The following is an 11,896-nucleotide window of genomic DNA, read 5'->3' on the forward strand; positions in this document are numbered from 1 at the left end:
AAAGCAACTAACTCGATGTGATCACATCGGTTCTCTTAGGCATCTTGCCACATACTAGGATGGTACTGTTTGAGGAAACGCCCATTCAAAGCCTTTGGTAAGTCCTTGCCTTGTAATGTTTGTAGCAAATAGGCGTTACCAAACATTACCTGTTTTACTTTATAAGGACCCTCCCAGCTTGGCGACCATTTCCCAAACTTCCGGTCTTTATTCCTTAGAGGCAAGATGGTCTTCCACACCAGATCCCCTACTTGAAATGACTTTGCTTTGACCTTCTTATTGTAGGCCCTGGCTACCATAATTTTGTCCTTTTCTATTGCTCCCAAAGCTATCACCCTCTTGTCGGTCACCTCATCAATATTATCCATCATTGAATTATAATAATCAGTGATAGTTAGATCATTTTGTCTGGTGAACCTGACAGCATTCAAACTTATTTCCACAGGCAATACTGCTTCCTGCCCATAGACAAGCTCAAAAGGAGATACTTTAGTAGCACTATGTTTAGATATTCTATGAGCCCATAAAGCTTCGGACAAAATCTTATGCCAATGTTTAGGATTATCAGATATTTTCTTTTTTATCAAATTAATCAATGTCCTATTGCTAGACTCGGCCTGACCAATGGCCTGAGCATAATATAGAGATGAATTAAGAAGCTTAATTCTGTATAATTCAGCAAATTCACGTACCTCCTTTGACATAAAAGAAGTACCTTGATCTGTAGTTAAGGTATGGGGAATGCCGAATCTATGAATGATATGCTCAGTTATAAACTCAATTACCTCCTTGTGCGTCATGTTCTTTAGAGCAACTGCTTCAGTCCATTTGGTGAAGTAGTCAGTGGCAACTAACACAAACCGATGCCCCTTTGATGATGAAGGATGAATTTCTCCAATAAAGTCTAATCCCCATCCTCTGAACGGCCAAGGCTTGATAATAGGATGTAATTCGGCTGCAGGGACCAACTGTAGGTCGCCGAATTTTTGACACACTTGGCAACCCTTGTAGTACTTGAAACAATCAGCTATCATACTAGGCCAATAAAAACCAGACCTTCGCAACAACCACTTCATCTTTGGAGCTGATTGATGAGTACCACAAATTCCCTCATGTACTTCAGCCATGGCTAATATAGCATCATCTGGGCCCAAACACTTAAGCAGGATGTCATTAACTGTTCGGCGGTAAAGTTCATCACTCATCAAAATATACTTGAAAGTTGTTCGCCGAATGTTCTTATCTGTCCTGATATTGGGATTTCGTAAATAATTAAGTATAGGTGTCCTCCAATCACTTGCATCGGCTTCATTGTCAGCCGAATTGATGAAAAGAACATTTCTGGTAACCCCGGACGGTCCGGCGTCATCACGCGGACAGTCCGCGACCTGGGAATTTGGCTTTGCACTAGTTATCAGATTTTCAGTTTTGTAAAACTTCCCTCTCTTTATCCGATAACCTGATGCATCTTGTGCCAAATCATTAGCTCTATGATTCTCCACTCTAGAGATATGCCGAATACTGAATTCGTCAAATGAATGGATTATGCTCCAACATTTCTCAAGGTAACTATTTAGAGTACCATCAAAACATTGATATTCTTCTAACACTTGTTGGACAACCAGCTGAGAATCACCAAATACCTTCACATGTTTTACTCCCATACCATTTAAGAGTTCTAAGCCGAATAGGAGGGCCTCATATTCAGCTTGATTATTAGTGCAATAAGTTTTCAATCGGCTAGAGAAGTCAAAGGAGACATTACTTGGTGAAACAAGTACAATGCCAATTCCTTGCCCTTCATTGCAAACCGATCCATCAAAATATAAAGTCCAAGGAGTAATAGTGAGGTATGACATGTCTAGCTCATAAATATCATTAACCCGATGTTCTACAATGAAATCCGCTACGACTTGGCCTTTCATAGATTTCAGTGGTTCATAGGCCAAGTCATATTCTATTAGTGCATAAGCCCACTTACCAATTCTACCACTCATAATTGGGTTATGCAACATGTATTTGATCACATCGGCTTGACCAGAAACAGTGCAATGACTAGACAGTAAATAACATCTACATTTGGTGCAGGCATAAAACAAGCATAAGCATAACTTTTCAATAAAAGTGTACCTTGTTTCAGCATCCACCAACCTTCGGCTTAGATATGTCACCACATGCTCCTTCCCCTCAGTTTCTTGTGTCAGAACAGCCCCAATGACCTTATCCTCAGCTGCAATGTATAATCGAAATGGCACTCCTGCTCGTGGTGCTTTTAATACGGGAGCCGAAGATAAGTATTTTTTGATGAGATCAAATGCTTCTTGTTGTTCTGCCCCCCAAACGAATTCGGCATCATTCTTAAGCCGAAGAATAGGGGTAAACGCATCAATCTTCCCGGCTAGGTTAGAAATAAACCTTCATAAATAATTCACCTTGCCGAGGAACCTCTGTACCTCGACCTTACAGGTCGGAGGCCCCACATTCCGAATAGACTTGATTCGGTCAGGGTCTATCTCTATACCATGTTCATGTATGACAAGTCCTAAAAACTTACCAGCCGACACTCCAAAAGCACATTTACGTGGGTTCATTTTCAAACCATACTGACGCATTTTATCAAAGGCTTTGCGCAAATCAGCTATATGAGAACTAAACTCAGTCGATTTGACTACAATATCATCAATGTAAACTTCCACAGTGTTTCCTAACAATTCATGGAAGATCAAATTCATAGCCCTCTGATAAGTGGCACCAGCATTTTTCAGACCAAATGTCATGACAACCCACTCAAATAAACCAATGAAGCCTGGACATATAAAGGCCGTTTTAGACACATCTTCTTCGGCCATGAAAATCTGATTATATCCGGCATTACCATCAAGGAAGCTAATAATTCTATTTCCTGATGCATTATTGATTAATGTGTCGGCTATGGGCATGGGGTATTCGTCTTTAGGAGTTGCTCTATTTAAATTGCGAAAATCAATGCATACTCTAAGTTTACCTGACTCCTTCTTCTCCACCGGCACAATATTGGAGACCCACTCTGCGTATCTGCAAGGTCTGATAAAATCAGCTTCTAGTAGTCGGTGGATTTCGTCCTTGATGCGTGGGAGAAGATCTGGACGAAATGTTCTAGCTCTTTGCTTGAAAGGTCTGAAACCAGACTTGATAGGCAGCCGATGCTCTACGATCTCTCGGCTTAATCCAGGCATCTCAGTGTAATTCCAAGCAAAGCAATCTGAATATTCCTTCAATAGACCGATCATCTCATCTCTAGGATCGGTCTCCAGGGTCTTGTTTACAAAAGTTGGCCTTGGAGTTTTTACCATCTCCTATGTCAATCTCCTCCAAAGGATCGGCAGATGTAAATCCCTGTCCTAGTTTATCAAGATCTCTGAATTCCTCTATCATGTTCCCCACAGAGGAATTAGAAGGTCTTTGTGTGACGGTGGACTTTCCGGTCTCGGGGACCGGATCATCCGTAATACTATTCTTTTGATGTGATACATGTTCGGTCTTAAAGTCCGAACCCTTTTGTGAAAGACCAGACCATCCGGCCTTGGAAGCCGAACTGTCCGTGATCAGAGACTCATGAACTTTATGTGTATTCATCATTTAAACTTTATTTAGGATTTAGCCGATTCTCCATCGGCTCTAGCATTACAGGAATGAAACCTTTCTTATCTATACTTATGAATTGATAATCAGAAAAATCTACTCCTGTGAGACATGTAGCAGTCTCATAAGTCCAGAGTACAGGGGCATCGGCCACAGCGATGCAGGCCGATACATCAGCATGTACTTGTTCTATGTCATCGCCTACCCATTGTATTAGCATTTGATGTAATGTAGAAGGTATACATTGATTGGCGTGAATCCAATCTCTGCCTAGGATTAAACTGTAATTTCCTTCTACATCAGCGACAAAGAATGCAGCAGCAAGGGTCTTAGTCCCGATGGTTAATTCAACGGACGTGACTCCCCTGGCTTTGATCGAACTATCAGTTCCAACACCGCTGAGGGTCATGTTGGTCTTGACAAGTTCGTCATCTTGTTTACCTAATTTTCTGTACAATGAATAAGGCATTAGATTTACAGCCGCCCCTCCATCTACCAACATCTTAGCAATCGGTATCCCATCAATGTGGCCGCGCACGAAGAGCGGCTTTAAATGATTTACCGATTCTTTTGGTTTAGTAAAGGCGGCTTCTTTAGGACCAAAATCAAACTGGGCAACAACAGGTTCATCGTCGCCGATAATAGTACAATCGGCGGAAAATGTAATAATATTTACATCCATACCTGGGCATTCTGGAGAAGCCTCATAGTCGACCAGGTCTTCTCCCAGCAAGTCGTCCTCTTCCATTGATGTTGTCATGTCGTTGGAGGCCTCCTGGTGAACGGCGGACGGTCCGCACGCGGGGGCCGGACGGTCCGCGCCTGGTGCAGGTTGTCCAGAGGCTTCCTGGTGAACGGCGGACGGTCCGTGCGCGGGGGCCGGACGGTCCGCGCCTGGTGCAGGTTGACTTTCTATTTCTGTGGCCGTTTGTTTTTTCTCAATGGCCTTCGATCTCCATTTCTTTTGCGGTGGCGGGTATAGTGGATGTGTGTCATTAAATGTCTTTTCCGCCTCCTTCTCCTGGCTCTCCTTTGCTCTTAGGCGCTGTAATTTTCTCTTTTGGGATCGTGTCAATCCCGCTGGGCACCATCGAGGCATGGAGTATTTTGGATCGGCTGTTTTGATGGTAACTGTATCCTTTTCGGTTGTGTTGGCCGATTCGCCGAAAATCATCGGCCCTTTATTGTCTCCCCGTATGACAACATCTGCGGTGCCTATTTTGATGATGTCCTTTTTTGTTGTTCTTTGAGTTGCTACAGGCATATGCCCCCCTACCAGATTGGTCGGCCTAGGAGGCCGAGTAGTCCGGCAATCTTGTTGGGCCTGTGCCTGGTGACCGGATTCAGCAGCGCTCAATCGGTCTTGCACTGGCGGCGCCAACCTATCAAAAACGGATGTTTGGGGTGCCCCCCAGGCGGGGTACTGTGGCATTCCAAATGGATATGGTGGCATGCCCCACATTTGATTTGGGACATATGGTGGAGGTAAGTATGTGTATGGATATGGCATAGATGGATAAGGAGGTGGAGGGGTCCATGTCGGCATGTTAGGTCTCAATTGTACAATAGTACCTTTCATTTCTTCCGATTGGTGAGGTGGTCCAATCGGCCTGACCTGACGTTGCTCATGAATGGGTGAGCGGGGTCGCTTCGGTGGCCGGTCACTAGGGCCGGCCTTCTTTTTCACATATTTAGACAACAATCGATCGAAAGTCGGGCCAAGCTTGATCAGCCGACCAGCTGCTTTAAATGTATTTGTTTTCCACGTACCTATCTCTGGTCGTCGTGGTTTGAAGGTACGTGGTCGCTGCGAGTCCTGAGCATGGCCGGACCGTCCGCCAGAGTCCTCCGGACCGTCCTGAGAAGCGTTGGACCGTCCGCGTCGGGACGGCGGACTGTCCGTGATGCGCAGCACGGGTTCCCGCAACTGTCTCCCTGTCTGCGCTTGCCCCCAGTGCTAGAGGCTGTGATGGTCACCTTCAGGGTCTCCCCTCCATCGGGAGTCTTCTCGGCCACCACTTTCCTGCAAGAAACTTTACAATCCCCATCGGCCTTTTTAGCATTGCCGATGATTGTTTCCTTGCCTTTGCCTTTATCGGCTGTATTTGGCCGAACCAGGACTTTCTTGCCCTCGAAGTCATTCATGTTCATCGGAAAGGGCTCTGTATCCACCTGCATTTCCTGAAATTTCAATCGTCCTTCGTTAATGGCCGATTGAATCTGTCGCCGAAATACATTACAATCATTAGTGGCATGAGAAAATGAGTTATGCCACTTGCAGTACGCACGACGTTTTAGCTCGTCGGCGGATGGAACAGTGTGATTTATTTTAATATTGCCATTTTTAAGTAACTCATCAAATATTTTATCACATTTACCAACATTAAATATGAACTTTACCTCTTCTTGCCGTTTCTTTTGAACCGGCTGTAAGGAAGCACAAGCCGAAGATTTGGCCTGCTTTGGCCAAACCATTTCAGCAGCGTACACTTCTGCTGATTCGTCATCTGAGCTACTTTGGTCGCATTCTACTATGTGTACGTTGTGACGCATTGTTTTAGCAGTTTCTTTGCTCCGGCTTTCGCAAGCCAAAGCTCTCTGGTGTAACTGTGCTAGTGTAAAAAATTGGATACCTTCTAATCTTTCTTTTAAATAATATCGCAGACCATTAAAGGCTAATCCTACTAGCTGTTTCTCTGCTAAATGAATTTGAAAGCATCGGTTTCTTGTATCTCGGAATCTCCGGATGTAATCATTAACCGATTCATCTTTTGTCTGTCGCAACGACACTAAATCTACCAAATCCAACTCATAGTCACCGGAGAAAAAATGATCATGAAATTTTTGTTCTAGATCCCCCCATGATGAAATGGAATCAGGAGGTGTCGGCGTTTCGAGACCGGGGGGTCCCCGAGCCGACGAGTGAGTGTGCCGCGTGCCCCAGCCCAGATGGGTCGAGCGCGTGGGCGAGCGCGAAGGGGGGAGAAGCGAGGTGGCCGGAGACGGGCGTGAGAGAGGTGGAGATCCCGCGGCCTTCGTGTTCATCCCGCGCCCAGGTCGGGTGCGCTTGCAGTAGGGGGGTTACAAGCGTCCACGCGGGTGAGGGAAGCGAGCGGCCCTAAGAGAGCGCCTGTCCCGTCCTCGTCCCGCGCGGCCAGCCTTCTCTAAGAAGGCCCTGGTCCTTCCTTTTATAGGCGTAAGGAGAGGACCCAGGTGTACAATGGGGGTGTAGCAGAGTGCTACGTGTCTAGCGTAGGGAGAGCTAGCGCCCTAAGTACATGCCAATGTGGCAGCCGGAGAGATCTTGGCACCCTACTGGCGTGATGTCGTGGCTGTCGGAGGAGCAACGGAGCCTGGCGGAGGGACAGCTGTCGGAGCGGTCGAGTCCTTGCTGACGTCCACCTGCTTCCGTAAGAGAGCTGAGAGCCGCCGTCGTCACAGAGCTTGTGGGGCGCCATCATTGCCCATCTGGCGGAGCTAGCCAGATGGGACACCGGTCTTGTTCTCCATGACCCGAGTCGGCTCGGGGTAGGATGATGATGGCGCTTCCTGTTGACGTGGCAGGCCTGTGCCCTAGGTCGGGCGACGTGGGGGCTCCTCCGAAGCCGGGGTTGAGTCTGTCTTCCGTGGCCGAGGCCGAGCCCGAGCCCCCGGGTCGGGCGAGGCGGAGATCGTTCGGCAGAGGCCCGGGCGGAGTCCGAGCCCTGGGGTCGGGCGAAGCGGAGTTCGTCGTCTTCCGGGTCTTAGCCCGAGTCCGAGCCCTGGGGTCGGGCGGAGTGGAGTTCGCCGTCTTCCGGGTCTTAGCCCGAGTCCGAGCCCTGGGGTCGGGCGGAGCGGAGTTCGTCGTCTTCCGGGTCTGAGCCCGAGTCCGAGCCCTGGGGTCGGGCGGAGCGGAGTTCGCCGTCTTCCGGGTCTTAGCCCGAGTCCGAGCCCTGGGGTCGGGTGGAGTGGAGTTTGTCGTCTTCCGGGTCTGAGCCCGAGTCCGAGCCCTGGGGTCGGGCGAAGCGGAGTTCGTCGTCTTCCGGGTCTTAGCCCGAGTCCGAGCCCTGGGGTCGGGCGAAGCGGAGTTCGTCGTCTTCCGGGTCTTAGCCCGAGTCCGAGCTCTGGGGTCGGGCGGAGCGGAGTTCGCCGTCTTCCGGGGCTGAGCCCGAGTCCGAGCCCTGGGTCGGGCGGAGCGAAGCTTCCTATGGCGCCTTTGGCAAGGCCTGACTGCCTGTCAGACTCACTCTGTTGAGTGGCACTACAGTCGGAGTGGCGCAGGCGGCGCTGTCCTTCTGTCAGACCGGTCAGTGGTGCGGCGGAGTGACGGCGGTCACTTCGGCTCTGCCGGGGGGCGCGCGTCAGGATAAAGGTGTCAGGCCACCTTTGCGTTAAATGCTCCTGCAACTCGGTCAGTCGGTGCGGCGATTTGGTCAGGGTTGCTTCTCAGCGAAGCCAAGGCCTCGGGCGAGCCGGAGATGCGTCCGCCGTTAAAAGGGGGGCCTCGGGCGAGACGGAAGTCCCTCGAGGTTGGCTGCCCTTGGCCGAGGCTAGGCTCGGGCGAAGCGTGATCGAGTCACTCGTATGGACTGATCCCTGACTTAATCACACCCATCAGGCCTCTGCAGCTTTATGCTGATGGGGGTTACCAGCTGAGAATTAGGCGTCTTGAGGGTACCCCTAATTATGGTCCCCGACAGTAGCCCCCGAGCCTCGAAGGGAGTGTTAGCACTCGCTTGGAGGCTTTCGTCGCACTTTTTTGCAAGGGGACCAGCCTTTCTCGGTTGCATTTCGTTCTGGTGGGTGCGCGCGAGCGCACCCGCCGGGTGTAGCCCCCGAGGCCTCGGAGGAGTGGTTTCACTCCTTCGAGGTCTTAATGCCTTGCGTGATGCTTCGGCTGGTCTAGTTGTTCCCTCATGCGAACTGGCCGTAGCCCGGGTGCACGGTCGGGGCCCAAGCTCTCGGGCTGGTATGTTGACGCTGTCAACGGTCTGGCCGGAGCCGGGTTTGCGAGAGCAGCCCCCGAGCCTCCGCACAGGGCGAGAGGACGATCAGGGACAGACTCGGCTTTTTTACATACGCCCCTGCGTCGCCTTTCCGCAAGGAGGAGGGGGGGAGAGCGCCATGTTGCCCTCGATGGGCACCGAACTTGGTGTCTCCGGTGAGCTGCAAGCGGGTGATCCGAGTGGACGTCCGTGCCCCGTTCGTTGGGGGTCGGCTAGGGGCCCAGAGGCACGCCCAAAAGTACCTGCGGGTGATCTGCCGGACCCGGTCCCCTGGCGACGGGGTCCGAGGGCTCGATGCCTCCCTCCGATGGGATTCTGTTACAAGATCGTTCCCGCTGGTCTCGGAAATGTCCTAGGGTACCTCGGGAGCGCAGCCCGAGCCTCGGTTATGTATCGAACGTACCCCTGGTCATCCCTCGCTCGGTGTCTGAGGCGACTGTGAACCCTTCGGGGGCCAGCCTTCGAACCCCTGATCAGTAATGGGCGCGGAGCCCGAGTAGCCTGAGGCGGCCATGGAGCCCTTCGGGGGGCCGGCCTTCGAACCCCTGACCAGTAGTGGGTGTCGGGCCCACGTGATCTGAGGCGACTGTTGAACCCTTCGGAGGGCCAGCCTTCGAACCTCTGATCAGTAGGGGGGGCTCAGAGCCCGGTTCCTTCGCAGAGAAGGATCCTTTTCGGGGTATCCCCCTTTCCCGGTCCCTGTTGCAAGAGATAGAGAAAGAGGAAAAAAGGAAAGGGATACGAAATCGAACGACGTGGCGTACCTTTTTTGGCGCAGTAATTACGGCGAAGGCGAAGCGTCGCCCGCCGCTCCTGCCAGAGGCGCCGCCTGTCCCGCCGCGGAGTTAATGCGATGGGGCGAGTGGTTGGCGGGGTGGCCGTTGCGCGTGCGCGAGCCGTTCGAGGAACGGATCACGGGCGCACCGTCTTCACGCCGTGGGAGGAGGCTCTCTTGCTATCCCTGGATGGGACGTGAGCCTGGCTGACGACGTGACCGCTGCTTCCGCCCGCCTGCCACCGTCATTACTGCCGGCCCACTTTCGGCAGCATTGACCGTCGTGCCAGGCTGGCGCTGCTGGGTCGTGCGCTGGGTCGCCTCGAGTCGCGGCATAGGTTCCGCAACCGAAGAGGTGCGACAGTGGTGCAAGTGGCGGTGCGGTTGCTTGCATGCAGCAACTGGCGCGCTGGTTGCGTGATGCGTGGGCCTGGGCCTCCAAGCTGGCGTGTCAGAAGTCGGAGAAGCGCGTCCACCTGGCGCGGTTGCATTCCGCCTGCATGGCTGCCCGCCCCTTCCGCCCGTTGGTCTGGGCAAAAGTGGGGGGTCGCTTGTAACCGCTGGGCGGTCGCGTGCACCGCGCGCGGCGGTTTGGCTTCTTCTGCTCTGAGCCGGTTTGCATGACATGCGGGACCCAGCCCCCGAGCCGCAGGGGAGGGCCTTGGAGCGTGTTTGGAGAAGACTCAGCCCGTGGCGTTTGGGGGCGCACGTAGGGAGAGTTGCCTTTAAAAGGAGGGCGACCCCTTTCGGAAGGCAACCATGTCTTCTTCCTCCCTTATGCGTTGTGTCTTTCCATCTTCCAAGCCCCCAGATGGGGGGTATCCGCCATCTTTCCGCCTCTTCGCTGGAGGGACGCAACTCCGTGGGAGTTGGTACCTTTCAGCCATCGTTCGACTTCAAGGATTTTCATCATGCAGTCTGGTCGCTTCCCCCCGCTGGCGATCACCCAGGATGGTGACCTCCATCTTGATGGTGGGGGAAAGCGAGCCGGGCTGCGGCCTCTGCCCCTCCCTCAGCCTCAAGGATTTTCATCACCAAGGCTGGGGAGGGGAGAGTGCCGAGTTGGGGTCGGCTCCTGCGCGGGCGGTGGCCCGCTCCTTCACTCAGTGATGGGGGGGAGGAGCGGTTGTTGTCCGTGGCGCTGGCAGCTGCAGCGTGCCCGGTCTTCAGGCGCGAGTGGCTTCGGAGCCGCTCGCGGCGCCGGCGTCTGCTACGGCAGCTGGAAGGGGTTCTTCCGCCGGCGCGATAGCCGGGGCCGGCCACGGGCTGACCTCCAACTCTACGGCCTTCTGCCCGCCCTTGCCTCACGAGTTTTGGCATGGGCGGGGGCCTCCTGGCAGCGGCATTCAACCTGAGGTCAGTGTTGCCGCTGTTCGGCCCCCCGGAGCAGAAGTCGTCGTCGTCGCCGCTGCTGGTGCAGGTGACGGCGCGCCGTTCGTCGGCCTTCCGTCGCTCCGCAGGCCTTCCCCCTCGGAGTGGGGTTGTTCGTACCTGCGGAGGGGGAACCGGAGTTCCGTTTGTAATGGCACTTCGGATGCCAGTGTTTTTGTTCATTGTGGCTGTCGAGGCCTGAACATGTATGTAATTTCGGCACGGGGCCGTGTTTTTTCCTTATTTTCGAGCGCTAAGTCTCGCCTGTTGATTATCTGAAACGCTTCACCAAGCATGAGTCGCCCCGTGTCAAGGTGACGAGTGAGGTATCCGTATCCCGGAGGCGTAGGAGTCCCTCGGCTCGATCGGCCTTGTTGTCTGAGGCTCCTCTAGCTTAGTTAAAGGGACCCCTTGGCCGCTCTTCGATGAGCCGAGGCCAGGGGTAGCGATATCAGTACGAACAGAGGCAGAGTTGGCTCGAAAATGGGAACCTGGTTGGCCGGAGCCTAGCCGGGTTGCCCGTCAGCGGGGCTGACGCTGGAGTTGATCAGCCGAGGCCTCGGGTCGGGCTGGCGCCCTTGGAAGATGGTTGGCCGAGGCCCCAGGGGTAACCGGCTGAGCCGCCTGCTCGGGCCGGATTCCCGGAGAAGTCCCCGGACCGCGTCGCCGTCCGAGGCTGGGTCGGATCTCGCTGAAGGCGTCGTCGATGCCGAGGGTGCTACAGCCCCCTTCCAGCGTGAAGATCCGAGCCTGCAGGATCAGATGGTCTTGTAGCGTGTGCCTTCTGCGGCCGCCGAGGCCAGAAAACACACCCTCGCTGCGTTGTAAAGCCGCGTCTCTTTTCCTCTTATTCCGAGCATCTGGACTTTCCGTCGGTAACAGGGATGTTTGTGTGGGCGAGAGTTGCTTCTCGCGGAAGGTGATGAGTGAGGTATCCGTATCCCAGAGGCGTGGGAGTCCCTCGGCTCGGTCGGCCTTGCCGCTTACGCGTACTTTCGCCCGTCCACGAGGCCCTGTCACCGATTCAGTCGGGAAGGCTTGAAGGACCGCCTCGGCAGAAGAGCTTCCGAACGTGAAGACTTGTTCGGTCCGCGGAATCACTTTATCCGAACGCGAGTTACTTATCGCAGAAGGTGATGAGTGA

Source organism: Zea mays, chromosome 4 (assembly GCF_902167145.1).
Source record: "Zea mays cultivar B73 chromosome 4, Zm-B73-REFERENCE-NAM-5.0, whole genome shotgun sequence".
Lineage (NCBI taxonomy): Eukaryota > Viridiplantae > Streptophyta > Magnoliopsida > Poales > Poaceae > Zea > Zea mays.